Raw genomic sequence first — 16,614 nt, 5'->3', positions numbered from 1 at the left:
TGCAATGGAATTTTGGTAGTGGGAATGCAGCCACTAGCCACTAGTTTTTTGGACGAAAATGTTTTTGGGCCAAACAATTATTTGGCCGAACAACGTTTTTCGGTCGAAAAAGTCTTTATATATATATATATATATATATATATATATATATATATATATATGAGTCATGAGGCCCTCAAAAATTTCTTGCACTGTAACAATTCTTTCATATTATATTTTGGCACTGTTATGAATTGTTTTTTGTAGGTTTGTTGGGTGTTGGAGGAACTCTTGCAGGTACATTGATGTTCAATTTTTTCGCAGTGTATACAATTGTTCTTTCATATTTTCTTTTGGCACTATTATGAATTCATTTTTGTAGCTTTCTTGGGTGCTGGAGGAATTTTGGAGAAATTCTTGAATATTTTCCTCTTTGTTTTTTAGTGTGATAAAACTTGGTTGCGTCCTCATACCAACCTTACCCAACTTCATAAAAAAATTAGGTATGAGAAAGTCACCACCTTTTCATCTTCTATCATCAGTCCTTATCTTTGCCTATCGCAATCATAGTTGATGAATACGCATATAATGCCAAGATATTTTCCTTTTTTTTTTGCACTGATTGGAGGTTTGGATCTTCTTGTATATGCTTTTTTGCTGAAGCAAGAGCTGATCCTTATATTTCATTAATCCAAAAGAAAGTTACATAATGTACAAAAAGTTGTCCATTTACATGAACTCGGGAGAAAGGGTTTCCCTGCCAATGACTAACCACCCCCACCCCACACTAGAAATCACCAAACCTATTAGGAACATACATTGGAAGTCTACAAGAACCACAACCACTAGGGAAGCTCAGGAAAATTCATGCCCCCCCAGAGCAGACAAATGACAACAGTCACCCCTGACCACGGAAGAGGGAAAAGACGTGCCTACAGGAAAAGGGGACAAAACCCACTTGGCCCCACAAAACAACACGGTCAATCCTACCCGTCAATCCGGGCGGCTGGATCCAACGACCAGGAGCCATATTGCGCAACCTAAAACGACTGAACGATAGTGTGTGATGGAGGGCGGTTTCCAAATCTGCCACCCTGCCACGTGTTATAATCTCTATGGAACCGCTTCCAAAGCTACAAAACCGTTAACTGCTCAAGAGTCGTGTGATCACCGGGAAACAAACTAGGGCGTGGTTTTCCAGCCCGAAAGTAGAAAGGGGGAAAATTCTAGCTTCCAAAAAAAACCAACCTCCCATCCTGCCTGTTCTTTCTATGAAACCTGAACCCGAAATTGTGCTTGTTTGGAAATTGACCCATTATATTGCCTTCCAAAAAACTGGGGACACCAGTCAACTTACTCCGGGGAAAATTGAGGCCGAACTTTGCTTGCCCTCCTTCCAAGTACATATTGAAAGGTTGTGGTTGCTCTAGCAGGGAAAAATCAATTCTTGCTTGTCGCCCTAGCCCGATATCGAAAAATTTCTCTGTCCTCTACAACTTGTTCATCGTAGAGAGCTTTCAAACGGCTCTGAGGCATCTTCTGCCACCTTCTCTCCATCTCGCGTTCTTCCTTGTTCACACCTTAGTTGGCCAAAATGTCCGCTAGCTTATTGGCACTTCGTTGAACATGGTTGAAACTAACAGTTCGAAGTCCCTAGAGGTGTACTTGAATTCTTTAGTAAACTTGGATTAGTCTCCAGTGATTTGAGACTATCTTCGGCTGAGTGCCACGACTGACTCTTTTCACAGAATTAATGGTTATCTCTGAATCCACTTTTATTATGACATTTGAGTGATGGTTTTGAATCATAAACTCAAGACATTGCTCCAGAGCCATTAATTCTACCATATTGTTGGTGGCTCTACCTAAATGGTAGTTGAAGATAAAGATAACATTGCCCTCTTCATCTCTTAAAACTCCTCCAAAACCAGCAGTTCCTAGGTTGCCTTTTGAAGCACCATCAATATTGTATTTCAGATAGCCTTTCGGTGGAGGTTGCTAGAAATCCTTCTCTATATCCATAGCTATGTCCTTCCTATTTAGTCCTTGGGGAATAATCTCTTGCATTCCCAATAGTCTGAGAGTTCTCAGCTCAGTCTCTGAGGGGGGATTATTGGGGATATTGCGAACTATGGTGCTAACTGTCTCCTTGATCTGTTTCAGGATTAGATCAAATAGTTGATGAGGGATAGATTTTTCATTCTTGAAAATTCTCATGTTCCTTTCTTTCCAAACATTCCAGATAATGAAGCTTGGCATAAAGGCCCAGGCCAAATGAAGGAACTCATTCTCTGTAAAGTTTCTTCTCCACTTGTTTATGGTATTTGTGATACTTCCTCTGTCCCTATTTGTTTGTTGTAAAATGTTTGAGAAAGCATCCCACAACCAGGTGGTGTAAGAGTAGCTGTTGAGAATGTGCTCCATTGTCTCCTCCTGCTCTTCACAAAGCTGGCATCTGGAAGGCCCCATAACACCCCTTTTCCTAATGTTGTCCCAAGTCAAGATTTTCTTATGATGAACCAACCACATGAAAAGCTTGATCTTCATCCAACCTTGGTATCTCCACAGGTGCTACCAGGTCTTGTCTGGAACACTAGAATCAACCCGAGGAGAATACCTTTTGCTTCCTTAAGATTAAAGGTTCCTTTATTGTTGTTGCCCCATCTCAATTGATCCTGCCCCTCTGATACCAAGATCATCCTTTGTTTTAGCAAGCTCCTAAGTGACTCTGGTTTTATTTTTATGGGGTTGTCATCTCTGCAGTCAATGTTTCTCCAGCATCTCCACTTCCCCGAGATTTGAGAAAGATACTAGAAATCGTTTACTTTGTTTAACCCTTGGGAATCTATTTGTTGCTTGAGGCTTAAAAAATCCTATTTTAACAATGTTGGTTCTTGTTGCCATTTTTTGTCCCAAAATAGTGCTAAATCTCCTGCTCTGATTTCCCAGAACCAGTTTTTTTGTACTAGGCTTCTGTTTTCCCAGGCTCTATTCCAGATGTAAGATCCTTTTATGTTTCTTGACATTCTTATGAGATCTATTAGTGTGCTAAGAGTTGGCATATTTTTCTTTCCAGATCCTTTCCCAATGGGCTTTTGTCTCTTGAATCCATTTCCACCAAAGCTTGGCTCCTAGAACTTTGCTAAGAATCTCCTGATCATCTAAGCCTAGACCCCCGTGGCTCTTGGGTTTATAGATTTTATCCCAAGAAACCAGGGCCCATTTCTTCCTTGTTTCCTCCTTACCCCAAAGGAAATCTCTTTGAATATTCCTGAATTGCTCTAAGACACCTTTGGGAGCTGGGAGGGCTGATAACATGAAAACCGGGATAGATTGCAAAACAGCCTTTGTCAGTACCAACCTGCCAGCCAGGTTCAAGGCTCTGATGGTCCATTTTTTGACTTTGTCCTGCAACTTATTAAGCACCGGTTCCCAGATACTCTTGTGCAATGGTCTGGTCATGAGAGGAACTCCCAAATACTTTGAGGGGAGGGAATCCCTTTGGAAGCCAAGAATTCTTGAGATATTTCTTTGAATAACAATGTTAGTGTTTAAGAAGAAGATTTTTGACTTAGAGAGATTGACTTCCATACCTGTAGCCATGGAAAATTCATTAAGGATTTGATTGTAGGATGAAGCTTCTTTGACTGTGGGGATTCCTTGCAGCATGGTATCATCTACAAATTGTTGGTGAGTCAGTGCCTGACCATTCTCAGTTAATTGAAGACCCTTGATTTTGCCCGTGGCCTTGGCATGCTTAATGGACCGACCAAGTCCTTCCATCATGAGGATGAAGAGAAAGGGAGAGAGCAGGTCTCCCTGCCTGAGGCCTCTATAAGGAATGAAGATCTCTGAGGGAGATCCATTTACCAAAATTCATAAGCTGGAAGAAGTCACCAGAGCCATAACCCATCTGACCCAGTTGTGATCGAACCCAAAAGCAGTAAGAACCTTCTTGATGTAAATCCAATTCACCTTGTCATACGCTTTGGCAATATCCAATTGCATGATCATCCCCGCCTACCTTTTTTTGGTTAGCGTGTGAACCACCTCAGGGGCTTGAATAATGTTATTTAAAATTTGTCTGCCCTCCACATATCCTGATTGTTCCTCTGACACTAAAGAAGGAAGGAGAGGTTTAAGTCTATTAGCCACTACCTTGGATATTATCTTGTAAACCACATTACATAAAGCTATGGGTCTGTACTTATCTACCATTTGAACTGAGTCTTGTTTGGGGATCAGGGAAATGAAGGAGGTGTTGAGGGTTTTCAGGATAGTTTTTCTACCCCTGAAATCCTCCACCACATTCAAAATATCTTGTTTGACAATATTCCAACAAGCTTTGAAAAAGTCTACATTGAAACCATCTAGGCCCTGTGCTTTGCCATTCTGCATGTCTTTGAGAACCTCACTGACCTCCTCTTTAGTTACTGGTCTATTTAGGTTAAAATGGTCCTCTCTTGACACCAGCTTAGGGATATGCCTTGTAATTTCCTTAATGGATTGTTCCCTATTTGCATTGTTTTCCCGAATGATGTTTCAGAAATACTGAACAAGCACAGCTTTAATATCCTTATGAGTGATCTGAACCTCCCTATACTCATCCTTTATCATAGAGATTCTGTTGTATTCTCTATTGGCCATAGTGGATCTATGGAAAAATTTTGTATTACGCTCTCCTTCTTTGAGCCATTGAACTCTAGACTTTTATCTCCAAAATATTTCTTCTTGTTTACATAAATTCTCCCATTCTTGATGGTGTTTATCAGTCTGATCACTTTTGACTTTGTCAAAGCCATCTTTGATAAGTGCCTGGTTGAGTTCCTGAATTTTAATTTCCACTGATTTTTTGTCCACAAAAATGTTACCGAAATCATTCTTGTTCCATTCTTTAAGCTTGAACTTTATGTGCTTTACTCTTTTATGAAGGAGATACATTTTAGATCCCTGGAGTTGCAAGTCTTCAGACCACCATTTTCCAATGTTACTGAAGAAATCTGGGTGGGAGAGCCAGATATTCTCGAATCTGAAGGGTTTGTTCTTGGGAGAATCCAAACCCTTGATTTCCAATTGAATCGGCCAGTGGTATGAGCCTCCAAAGGGAAGATCTCTTACTGTTATTTCTTTATCTATAAGCATAAGCTCCTCTGATATCATAAACCTGTCTAACTTAGAGGCTACCTGTGCCTCACCTCCTATTTTGTTGTTCCAAGTAAAAAGGCCATTGCTCAATTCTGAATCAACTAGTTTCATATTCTCTGTGAATGATTGGAAAGCTAAGGAGTCTTTGTTAAAATCCCTTGCCATGATCATGTAAAAATCCCCTCCCATGATCCAAGGAATTCCAGACTATCTGTTCATGATATCCATAAGGGATTCTAGCAATCTGAGTTTATCATCTATTCTTTGAGGACCGTAAACATTTGTGACTAGGAAGGTTTCTGAAACCCCCACTGGTTGAATGACCACTGATAAATAATTTCTAGATGCCTCTGCATCTATTATGTTGATTTTTGGGGGGTTCCAAAGAGTGAAAATGCCCCCCACTGCGTTCTCTGCTTTAACTTCTAGAAACTCAAATCTATTGAGCGATTTGCTATGGATTAGTTTTATTTTCTAAATGGAACATTTCGTAACCTGGATGAAGATCATATCTGGCATTTCTTGTTTCATTCTATAACTAAGCATTCTTTTTTTTCTTTTACTACCTAGACCTCTGATATTCCAAGATGTGAACTTCATAAATAAATATTTGTAAAGGAGTAACTGGATAGGTCTTTCATCTTACTTGAATCTATCATTAGCTTTCCACACTCCATCAAGAGCTCCTTTTGCTTTTTCCTGCCCCTCTTCTTTCTTGCATTTCTAGTAGCTAATCCTGGAGTAGATTTCATTGTTTTCACACCTTTGTGCTCCTGCTTTTAAATGGTTTTTCCTTTATCTATCCCTCTTTCCTGAGTTTTCCATAAAAACAACTGCTGTATTTTGTTATAATCTTCTTGAGGTAATGATTCTATCCCTCCCGTGGTACCCTACATCAAGAACCCTTCCAGATCTAGGTGTTCCTTATCTAGAATTTCCTGAAGTTCATAGTCCTCCAGCTCTGGTTCACTCTGGGTCATTTCCTGATCCATCTCTAGTTCTGTTTCACTCATCATAGTATCTTTCTTATTATCAATATCTTGTGTTGGGTTGTAGTTTTCTTCCTTTTCCTTATCATAAGGGCCTTCCTCCGTAGATTGATCTTCTTTTGTCATTTCTTCATTCTCTTCCAGTGCTTGAAACTTATTCTGACTGACCTTGTGCCCCTCATTATGTTGTTGCTTTGGTCCTTTTTTACCTCCTTTGCTTCTACTTGCCACTTTCTGAAAGCTTTCTGTGTCCTTCAATGTATTAGGTTTGCTCTTGTTGTCTGCTTTACTAAGAGGGTAGTCTCTGAAAAAGTGTCCATGTTCGTGGCATTTACGACATCTAAACGGGATATGCTCATAGTCCACTATTTTCACCCATTCCTCATCGAAAACTTCTAGTATAACTTCATCCAGAAGAGCTCCTGATCGATCCATTTCCACACAAATCCTTGCATAGGATGTATATTTACCCCTTCTTGTGGCTTCCAAAGTTTTGACAAGACGACCTAGTTTGTTGCCTATGGCAGCAAGCGATTCAGTTTGCTAGTAATCCAAAGGTAGAGAATAGAGCCTTACCCAGATAGGAACCGAAGTAAAAGTCTCTCGCTCTGGAACAAAGTTCATCATCCAAGGCCGCATATAGAGGGCTGCTACTGCATAAAAGTAGGGTCCATCTTCAAATATTCTATCGTTGTCTTCGATGTTTGTGAACACCACAGTGAAAAATCCCTCTGACCTAAGATGGAGATCGATTCTTCCTTTGGGTTTACAGTGGTACTTGATCCATGTCTATAAAGATTTTTTGGTGGGCCATAATCCCATGAATTTGAAAATTATAGCGTAAGTCCCCATGTGTTCCCTATGCGCCTGCAATGCAGGGTCATTTAACAGTACTCTAGGAGTGATCTCTGTTTTGGGTCTGTAAGGTCCCTTTTGTTTTTTTCCCTTGTTCCCTGGCTTTTGTCTTCTTCCTCCTTGTCCTTAGTGTTGCTATTTTCCTTGGTCTTGGCCCCTTCTGTCTCCTTTTCATTATTACTTTTTTCTTCCTCTGCAGATCCTCTGACATTACCCAATGGTGACTTCCCTCTACTGGAAACGACGTCCTTGTAGGAGGGAGTGGAGCTCCCTCCTCTGCGGCCCTCCATTCGAATCAAGTTCTGTAATTTTCAGAAAAATTGGCTGCGCAGCTTCCCGGATCTTCTTATATATGCACTATTGGGCTTCTATTTCTTTTTTTCTTTCCTTTATATTCTATTTTTTTTTAGGGTTGGCCATAGTGACAATTAGGAGGTAGATTCGAGTCTGAGATGGGTTTTCCTCTAGGGGTTGTAGGATACTTTTCATTTTTTTTCATTTAGCCATTTTAGTACAGTACCATGAGATATGTAAATTTTTCATATCATTGTAATCAACACCTTTTTCATTTGTGACTATGGTTGCATTAGTCAGAGATAAAAGTGTACAGAAGAACACTACTTAGCTGATTTTTTTAGTTAGCCACTGTACATTTGTTTTCCATAGATCATACGTTGACGCGGTATAATTTTAGCAATAAACTATGAGTATTGCAACTTGTCCAAGTGTCATATGAATTCTCAACACTAAATATTATTCAATGACTATATGACTCAATCCTACAAATTACCTCGTTCCATTTACACCATTTTGGATGATTGATTTCTAGTTGATTCACTTATTGTTTCCTTATAAGTTAACCTATCCAAGTGTCATACAACTTCTTAACACTAAATATTATTTACTGACTATATGACTCAATCCTACCAATTCCCTCGTTCCATTTACACTCTTTGGATGATCAATTTCTAGTTGATTCACTTAATGGTTAGGTCATTTCATTATAGGTTTACACCTCTATTTGTTTGAAACATATTACTTCTACTTGATGATGGAACCACAATATTCAACCCAATTATTTTCTACAATGACGAAGCCTCCTGTTACTATTGAATGATTGGGATAATATTTTGTTGCACTATTTAATGAAGCTGACAAGACCATGCACCCTCGATGGATAATGAAACCTTGTTTGCATGGAGTCATCTTTTTCTTTTTAATTGTCTCAGAATATTTTCCATAGTATAATCAAAGCTCCAATTTGCAAGCATTGAAGGTGAGTGGCCAATCACATTAAGGTAATTTCCACATTCTTTTTTCTTGTTTTGTTGCATCACAAAGAATCAAGGTGTATCTATTTGTATTAGAATGGTTTCACTGAGGATATATATTAACAACATTCTTACGGGGTAATATTTGGTGAGGTAGATGATTCAATGAGTTTTTGTAATGAATTTGGGATCAAGTGGTTTCCATAGTGATAGTCTGGAATTGAATTGGGTTGATTACAAAGCTTTTTTTGGTTGCCTCTACTATGTGTTTTGGTGCATTAGTAATTTTAGCAAACAACTATTCTTTGATTTCCTTCAAACCATTGTATGTATTGGTTGGGAACTCTTTTATCTAGCATTGAGAGCCATATTTTTTACTTTTTATAATTGTAAATGGGTGCATTTGTGGTTAAATCCAACACCCTTTTTCGAAGATTCATTTGGTGATAAAATGGCTCAAATTGATGAGTTATTAGAGATAACGAACTCTCTAATAGTCTCTACTATTGACTTTATAGTGAAAATTAGCAAATTCACTCGCTAATATTCAAATCTTCTTAAATATTGCACAAGAAAAGATTTAGTTTCTATATATCAAATATTAGCTCCATTGAGATGAAATACAACAAAAGAGTCAACATTCTAAACTGGTTCTTGTTTAGAACAATTCATTGCTTGAGCTTGATGAATCAATCCTTGTTGTTTCCTATCACAATCATAGTTGATGAATATTCATACAATGTCAAGAATAAGTTTTGATAAAAAAAATTGCACTAATTGTAGGTTTAGATCTTCTTGTATATGCCCTATTGGGATTTTGTTTCTTTTATGCTCACCTTGATACTCATTTTTTTTAGTTTTGATGGTTTGCAGCAGTAACAATTGTGAGGTAGTTCTGTGTCTAAGATGGGTTTTCCTATAGGGGTTGTAGGAACTTTGCATTTGATATCATTTGGCCATTTTAGTGCAGTACCATGATATATGTAATTTTTTCATATCAGTGTAGTCACCACATTTGTTGTCTGCCACTATCAGTCCTTATTGTTTCCTATTGCAATCATAGTTGATGAATACGCATACAATGCCAACAATAAATTATGATCATTTTTTTTCATTGATTATAGGTTTGGATATTCTTGTATATGCCCTATTGGGATTCTTTTTCTTTTCTGATCACCCCGATAATCTATTTATTTTGGTTTTAAGGGTTGGCAATAGTGACAATTGGGAGGTTGATCCAAGTCTAAGATACTTTTTCTTGTAGGGGTTGTAGGATACTTTTCATTTGTTGTCATTCGGTTGTTTTACTGCATTACTTTGTTACATACACTAACATCAATATATTGTTTACTAAAAAGAATCCACTACTCTTTCATACACTACATATTGTTTTATATAGTATGCTACTACAAATAATGCCTAAGACATCATTCTAAAATGACAATTAGTGAAGACCTTAATGTAAAAGTTTTTACCTATTTGAGGATAAAGCTCCATAACCTACGATAAATAAATAATTGCTAAAAAAATGATTGTAGAAAAATTGCCTAATTCCATATTGATGGTCACCCAAAAGTTGCACATAGTGTGAATTTCCAAGTCAAAAACATAGTTGCAATAAGGTCTTTAAAATGACTTATGGGTAGTTGTAACTTGTTATTAAATGTAACTGGGTTTTTGGTCTCACTTGTACAAGTCAACAAATTTGTTCCATTATGATTTTTGACTCGATATTAAAACAAGAACCTCCATAAACCATGCAAGAATGACAATGATTTAACTTAGGAGAGGAAACATGATAAGGAGTCACATTAACATCTACCTTGTAAATGAAAATTCCAAGTTTCTTAATCACCTTTTAAGGATTATTAATTTAAGGAGGAGGATAAATAGGTTGAACATGTTTCCAATAGTACCAGACCTAAAAGATGATGTCCTAGGCCTAAAGAATTAACCACCAGATGTTATTTAGAGGAATTCGTATTTGTAGAAACAACCTTGGGGATTAACAATTTAGGCTTAACAAGAAATGGAATAAAAGAAGGTACTTTTACATTGCACATTGCATTGCTATTTGTTATATTATTGTTTTCATTTTTTGTTCAAGAAAGAAAGAATAGAGTATTACTATAATAAGCCTTTGTACTTCGATCCAGTTGATGTTTTCTTGAAGTTTGTATTGTTTTGTAGAAGTGTGAAGAAAGAGTAGAGTGTTACCTTAGATTTATGGAATTTTGTTTTTGTTTTTTTTTTAATTGGAGTTTGTAATTCAATTTAAAAATAGTTTATTTATAGTGAAACTATGGAACTATTTTCTTATTTTTGTCCATGTTGTGATAATTTGTGAAATACAAGCCTATTAAGAGATTTAATATACATTTTGGAAGTTTTCTGTCCATTCCCATTGTAGTGGTAGCCATAGTTAGTATGACAACTTAACATAAAAACACCCTAATCTTTGAAGGAGCTTTCCATTTCCAAATCAATTGATACCACCATTTCCTCTATACATCCTCATTGACTACAGTTAAGGACTCATATCCTAATTTAGTTGTTAACATCCCTAGAGATTGATTCCAAGACCAAACTAGAGTATCAACCACATCCAACGACAAGAGTCCAAATCTAGTAAGCCCACTAATAAAATCCTTCCATTATGAAACGAGCACACCTACTAGCCCAATTTCTCCTACTTCAGTCCAAACCTATGAATCATCATTCCAAACTCCTCCCACTCCCATATTTGTCGAAGCATACAACCTACAATCTAATAGATGTTGTTTTAAATTTAGAGAGAGCACCCATAATCATCCTTGTTCAATTTGTAGGACATATGGTTATTACATCTCGATAATTTTATCATTGACAATTTACTTCAAATGGAGATCTAGCAAACTTGACAATTTTTAGTACTATCTAACAAAATGGTTTTTAGTATAAATTTTATAACAATGCAAAAAATAAATTGTTAAAACTCCATAATTTTGGTTTTTAATGAAGGAACATTCAAATTCGATGGATGTTCCTTCTCACCATTTTGGAATCTTCATTCAATTAATATAATGTTGAAGATAAAACTTAAAATGTGGGTTTTATTTTCCACATTATAAATAAAAATAATGGAATGAAGATTCTAAAATGGTGGGAAATAAGTTGGTTTGAAATTGAATGTTTAGTTAAAAAACTAAAATTGAGGGGTTTTATTGAAATAGAATGTCGAGGAAAAGAACTAAAATTTGTGGGTTTTTATTGATTGGTTCTTTGCATGGTTATAAAATAAATTTATTTTATAGTACTAAAAATTGACAATTTTGATCTCTCCACTTGAAACAAACAATCAACAATAAAGTTGGAAAAATAAGTAAAATTGGACCCTCCCTATTAAAGTTGGACTACTTTCTCATATGTCTCAATAAAAAAATAGACCAAACTCTAGGATGGTAACAATCTCCTTGATGATTTTTCAAATTTGCAAAGAGCAATTAAATCTCCTCTTCTTCGATCCATGGATATTCCCCCAATCAAACCAAGGGCCTCTCCCCACTTTCAATGCTAACCATCTACCCAGTGCCTAGAATGCATTCCATGATAATATTTGATTTTAGATAATTATTTTTCATCATTCTGTGCCTAAAGTTCTTGATCAAACAATGTCTTCTACAAACTTTTTATGGCGAAGGCATTTACAAAAAGAAATATATTATTCATTTTATTGAATTTTCTTTTTACAGGGATTAAAAAAACCACTAAACATGGTTGAAAAATGGACGTTATGCATTGAAATTTCTTGTTATCCCAATCTATGACAAACAATTATTATGTATGTGCTATAAAATATTGCGACGAACAAAGTCCTCCAAAGGAAAATGGATGTACCTGGAAGGACAACAAATAATGAAGCATATTATATTGCACATATAGAAGGATTAGGAAAAAGTAGGGACTATGGATCCAATGACATTGTAGTTTTCACCAATTCTGAACTTGTGTGCAACCAGATGAAAGGTGTGTACTAAGTCAAAAAGGAGAAGTTAAAACATCTACATAGAAAAGAAAAAATTATTACTAGTCAATTTTAATCATTTTCAATAAGTCATTGTGGAAATCTTAATATGATGTCAAGTGATCTATTATATGGGGTAATTCCAACTCAAGATTTATGCGTGAAAGATGAATTGGTATCGAGAGCCACTCCATCAAAATTTATTGATGGACATTGTAAGATATCTTTGATATGTGCATGTGTTTTTAGCTATAAATGTGGTGTCGTTAATGAACATGTGATTCTTTCAATACTATACTAAGTGTGCCCCCATTGTGTAATCACTACTTGGTGAATTATCTGGGTGACAAGTTTAAGAAAAAATTGTATTTAATTCTCAAGATGTGCACTTTAGCATTTGTGTTTTTAGTCTTGAGTATATTTGAATTGAACATTTAAATATTGAGTATTTACTTATTTATATATCTTGGGTCGAAGAGAACTATACACTAAATAATTTTGAAGAAACCCTTAAATTATTACATTTATATGTCTTATTAATTTTTTGAATTTTTGATCTTTCTAAATAATAATTTTAAAATTTTGTAAATGCATGAGGTAACTGGGGTTTTTTGAATGATCATATTGATATATATATCCATCCATATATATGGATCAAGGGTCTACATCATCGCATGAGTAGTAAACACATGATTCTTAGAGGCATAAATGAGATAGGGCATCAATTGAGTGTCGATCATCAACTTGAGCACCAACCTCTACGCATGCCCATGATATTGGTCATGGATCGAGGAGAGTATTAAATAAATTAGATCACAGATCAAGGAGATTATTAGATGAATCAGAGGACCATTATTCATAACAACATCATCGTCATATATTTATTTTTATGTTAAAACTTACTTAAATGATATTGGTAGAATCATATGTACATACATATTGAATTGATTTTTGTCAATTTAACTTTATTAATTTATAAATTCCATCTTTTTTAGAAGCATATCTCACTAGATATTTGTGTGAGGGTGCTCAAACTTCTCCTGATGGTCAATAAGCTCAATCAACTCATCTACCTGCACATTAGAGTGCTCAACCATCTTCGGGTGGTTGTGGTTTTTGTCTCACATAGGTTTGAGGCATGTCCGTGGAGGAATGGGTTCGCTTGAAGAAAAAATCACAGGGTCCTACCTTGCAACGTTATTTTAGGGTTTTGTGCCTTAGTTGAAGGCATGTCACAAGAAGAACTATACCACATTCACATGCTAACTGGATCATCTATGAGACTAAAGCTTTTCAGTCACATTCTGAGTGCCTCCTTCATGCGACCAACATCTAGGGTTTCTGAGTCTTAGTTGCAGACCATAGTCGTTGGGTCATAGGCTCTAGGGAGTGACTAGAATCTTCCTAATCACACACATGACTCGTCCTCTATGCAAACATGACCTAAATGATGAAATTTCAATTTTCTTCTTATGATTTTACTCAATGATTGCAATGTTCGACGATTGACTGCACACAAGGACGATCCATTACGGGCTTCAAAATCAGAATTTGAGTATAAGAATTGTTGGGTTCATCTCATGGACATTTTGTATTTTTTTTTGCTAGATAGTTGTATGGATGAAGATATGAACCATTGTACTCTCTTTTGATGAATCATTTAATAAAAATATAATAATAAGAATAATTTTAAAGGGTTTTCCACATAGTGGGTTTTTCCTTGGTCTCCGACCAATCCTGATGTCTCTATGTGTGAAGGATTTTCTTCTATTATTCCTTTATGCTTCACTGGATTTATGATGATGATATTTTTCTTTTTATATAGTTTCATATGTTGCTTAATGATGATGTATATATGAATAATTTTATGATTTTATCGGGTGAACTTAATGTGTTAATGACAAAATGAAATAATCAAAGCAAAGAACAATATAGCCCTAATAAAAATTAACATGGAATGAAAGTTGGCCTGAATAAAATTCATGGATATCACCCCTATGATGACACCATTGATGGAAGCAAGAGAGAATGGAGGAGACCTAAAATAATTCTATGGTTTGAAGGAAACCCTTGGTAATTTATGTATTAGGGTTTGACGGATATTAGAAGGGTTTTAGAGAAACCATGGTTTATGGAAAATATTTGAGATATGAAATCTAGAAACCTTAGCAAGGTCAATGTGAATATTCTCAAGCACTTGTGTCAGAATTGATGAAGCCCTAGATGGGATAGTCTCTATTGGTCCTAGTTGTTGATAAAGTTGGTTAACATAGTCAAGGCAATATTGTCATATGGAAAATAAACAGTGATGCCTCTTGAAGGCTGGTTTAAGAGGGAGATGATCACCTCTCATTGAAGATAAGTACTTTCTGACTTATGATGCTCATTTATATATTTAATTTTGACTTATGGATCTAATTATTGTTTTGATTATTACTTATGCTTCGTACATGTATATTTGAGTATTTGTATGCTTCTAACATCTTGATGAGTTGTGATAAGTGGATCCTTCTTGAGGATCATGGCTAGTGCAGGAAGAGAATAACTAGCATTGGAAAAGGTAAAGAGACACCTAATGAAAAGGTGACAAAGTGCTACTAGCTAAGAAGGTGCACATGTATCTAAACACTACAAGGTATGTATGGTGTTATGTTTCAACTGCAATATTGATGAAAAGGTTAGCCATAAGGTATGATGATAATGTATCCTTCACAAATGGTTCATGCATATGAAAGTGATTTGGATTCATGGTTCTTATATTGAAATGGTGCACTTGGTAGTAAAAACACATATTACCTTTTATACATGATGAACTCCTTGATTCTATGAAGTTGATTAATATTTATCTTTGATATAGTTGTATACTTGATGTTTGGCTAAAATATATCATTTTGAATATCTTGATCCCATAAACAAGGCTAGCACCTTGATTCTAGTAGATGGTATCTTGACATTATTGATATTGTTTGTGAAAGCATGGTAGCCATGATATAGAAGTATAAAAATGAGATTGATATTCATGATCTTTTGTTTTGATGTGTTTTTATTATGACATATGGTAAAATCGAATTCCCTCACTTGATGGATTGAGTTATGTGATAAAGAATTAATGTTGTGATCATGAATCTTGAAGTATACTCCTATTATCTATTTGACCCTAATCTTGATGAAAGATTGATGTCATGATGTAATGGTGAATTAGCTGATGCTAAGATGATATGATTATGATAAATATATGATATATTCTAACTATATGATCTAAAAATGCATTATAGACAGGTTGATGGCATGACTGAATTGGATTCCTATTCAGAGGGTGAATCTCTTCATAAGATTCTTACTTCAATTTTCATTTTCATTATATGGATATTATTTACTATTTAAGTATTATTTATGGACATGAATAGACAAATATATTATATTTTTTTTTCTGCATCAAAGTTTTGATATGAGAAGAGAGAGTTTCCCCTTACTCTAAGCCTCAGTCACACAAAAGCAAGCTTATAGGTGCGACTATAGCCTATCAACTGCATGTAAGTAAGGCTAAGGATGTGACTATAGCCTCTCAACCACACATAAGAAGGTTTATGGGTGAGGTTATGTTTGTTGGACACAAAAATGAATTTTTGTGCATCAAATCTGATGTTCACCTGAATAATGCCAGTCTGACATACATGGAGCAGTCAATAGAAATTTCTATGACCAATGAAGTTCAAATATTTTACTATAATGTGAATATGTGGACTAAACTTATGTTTGCAAGTGACGGGGATGTGCATATTGTGATTTATCCATTGAGGATAGTATTTGATAACAATTGTAAGAGTTTGACATGATTTGGATGATCGATATAGATGAGAAGTGTTTGAATTTTTGACATGATACTTGATAACGATTTAGAACTTTGACTTGATATGTTTTGGGTGATAGATCTCACTGTGATAGAAAAGTAGGATTTGACTTGATGACTAATCAGGTGACTGATGATTTTCCTCGATGACAATGCTATATGGTCATATTGACTTTCAATGATTTATATTGGTATTTGGTGTTGACATCAATAGTTGTGACACTTTGGTTGAAGTATAAACAATTGTGATTCGGTATGAAGCAATCTCACAATAAATGGATGGAACCTACTTGACTTATTCTTAGTGTATGCATTTTCATCTAATGACTTATATTATGATCACGAGGATGACTTGATGACATATTCTGGACATCATTGTTATAGCATAATTTACCACCTTTGTATACTTGGTGCTCTGAGTCATAGCCTTGGGCAACCCTTTCCCTTCAGACTTGGTCCAAATATTAAAAAATAATATTTTAAATTCCATATGTGGCTCTTCCCTACAAAAAGAGCACGCAC

This window comes from Pinus tabuliformis, chromosome 1_1 (assembly GCF_031772625.1).
Source record: "Pinus tabuliformis cultivar Carrire ecotype Pingquan chromosome 1_1, CPIR1, whole genome shotgun sequence".
Classification (NCBI taxonomy): Eukaryota; Viridiplantae; Streptophyta; class Pinopsida; order Pinales; family Pinaceae; genus Pinus; species Pinus tabuliformis.
Note: the sequence above shows the minus strand (reverse complement) of the source record.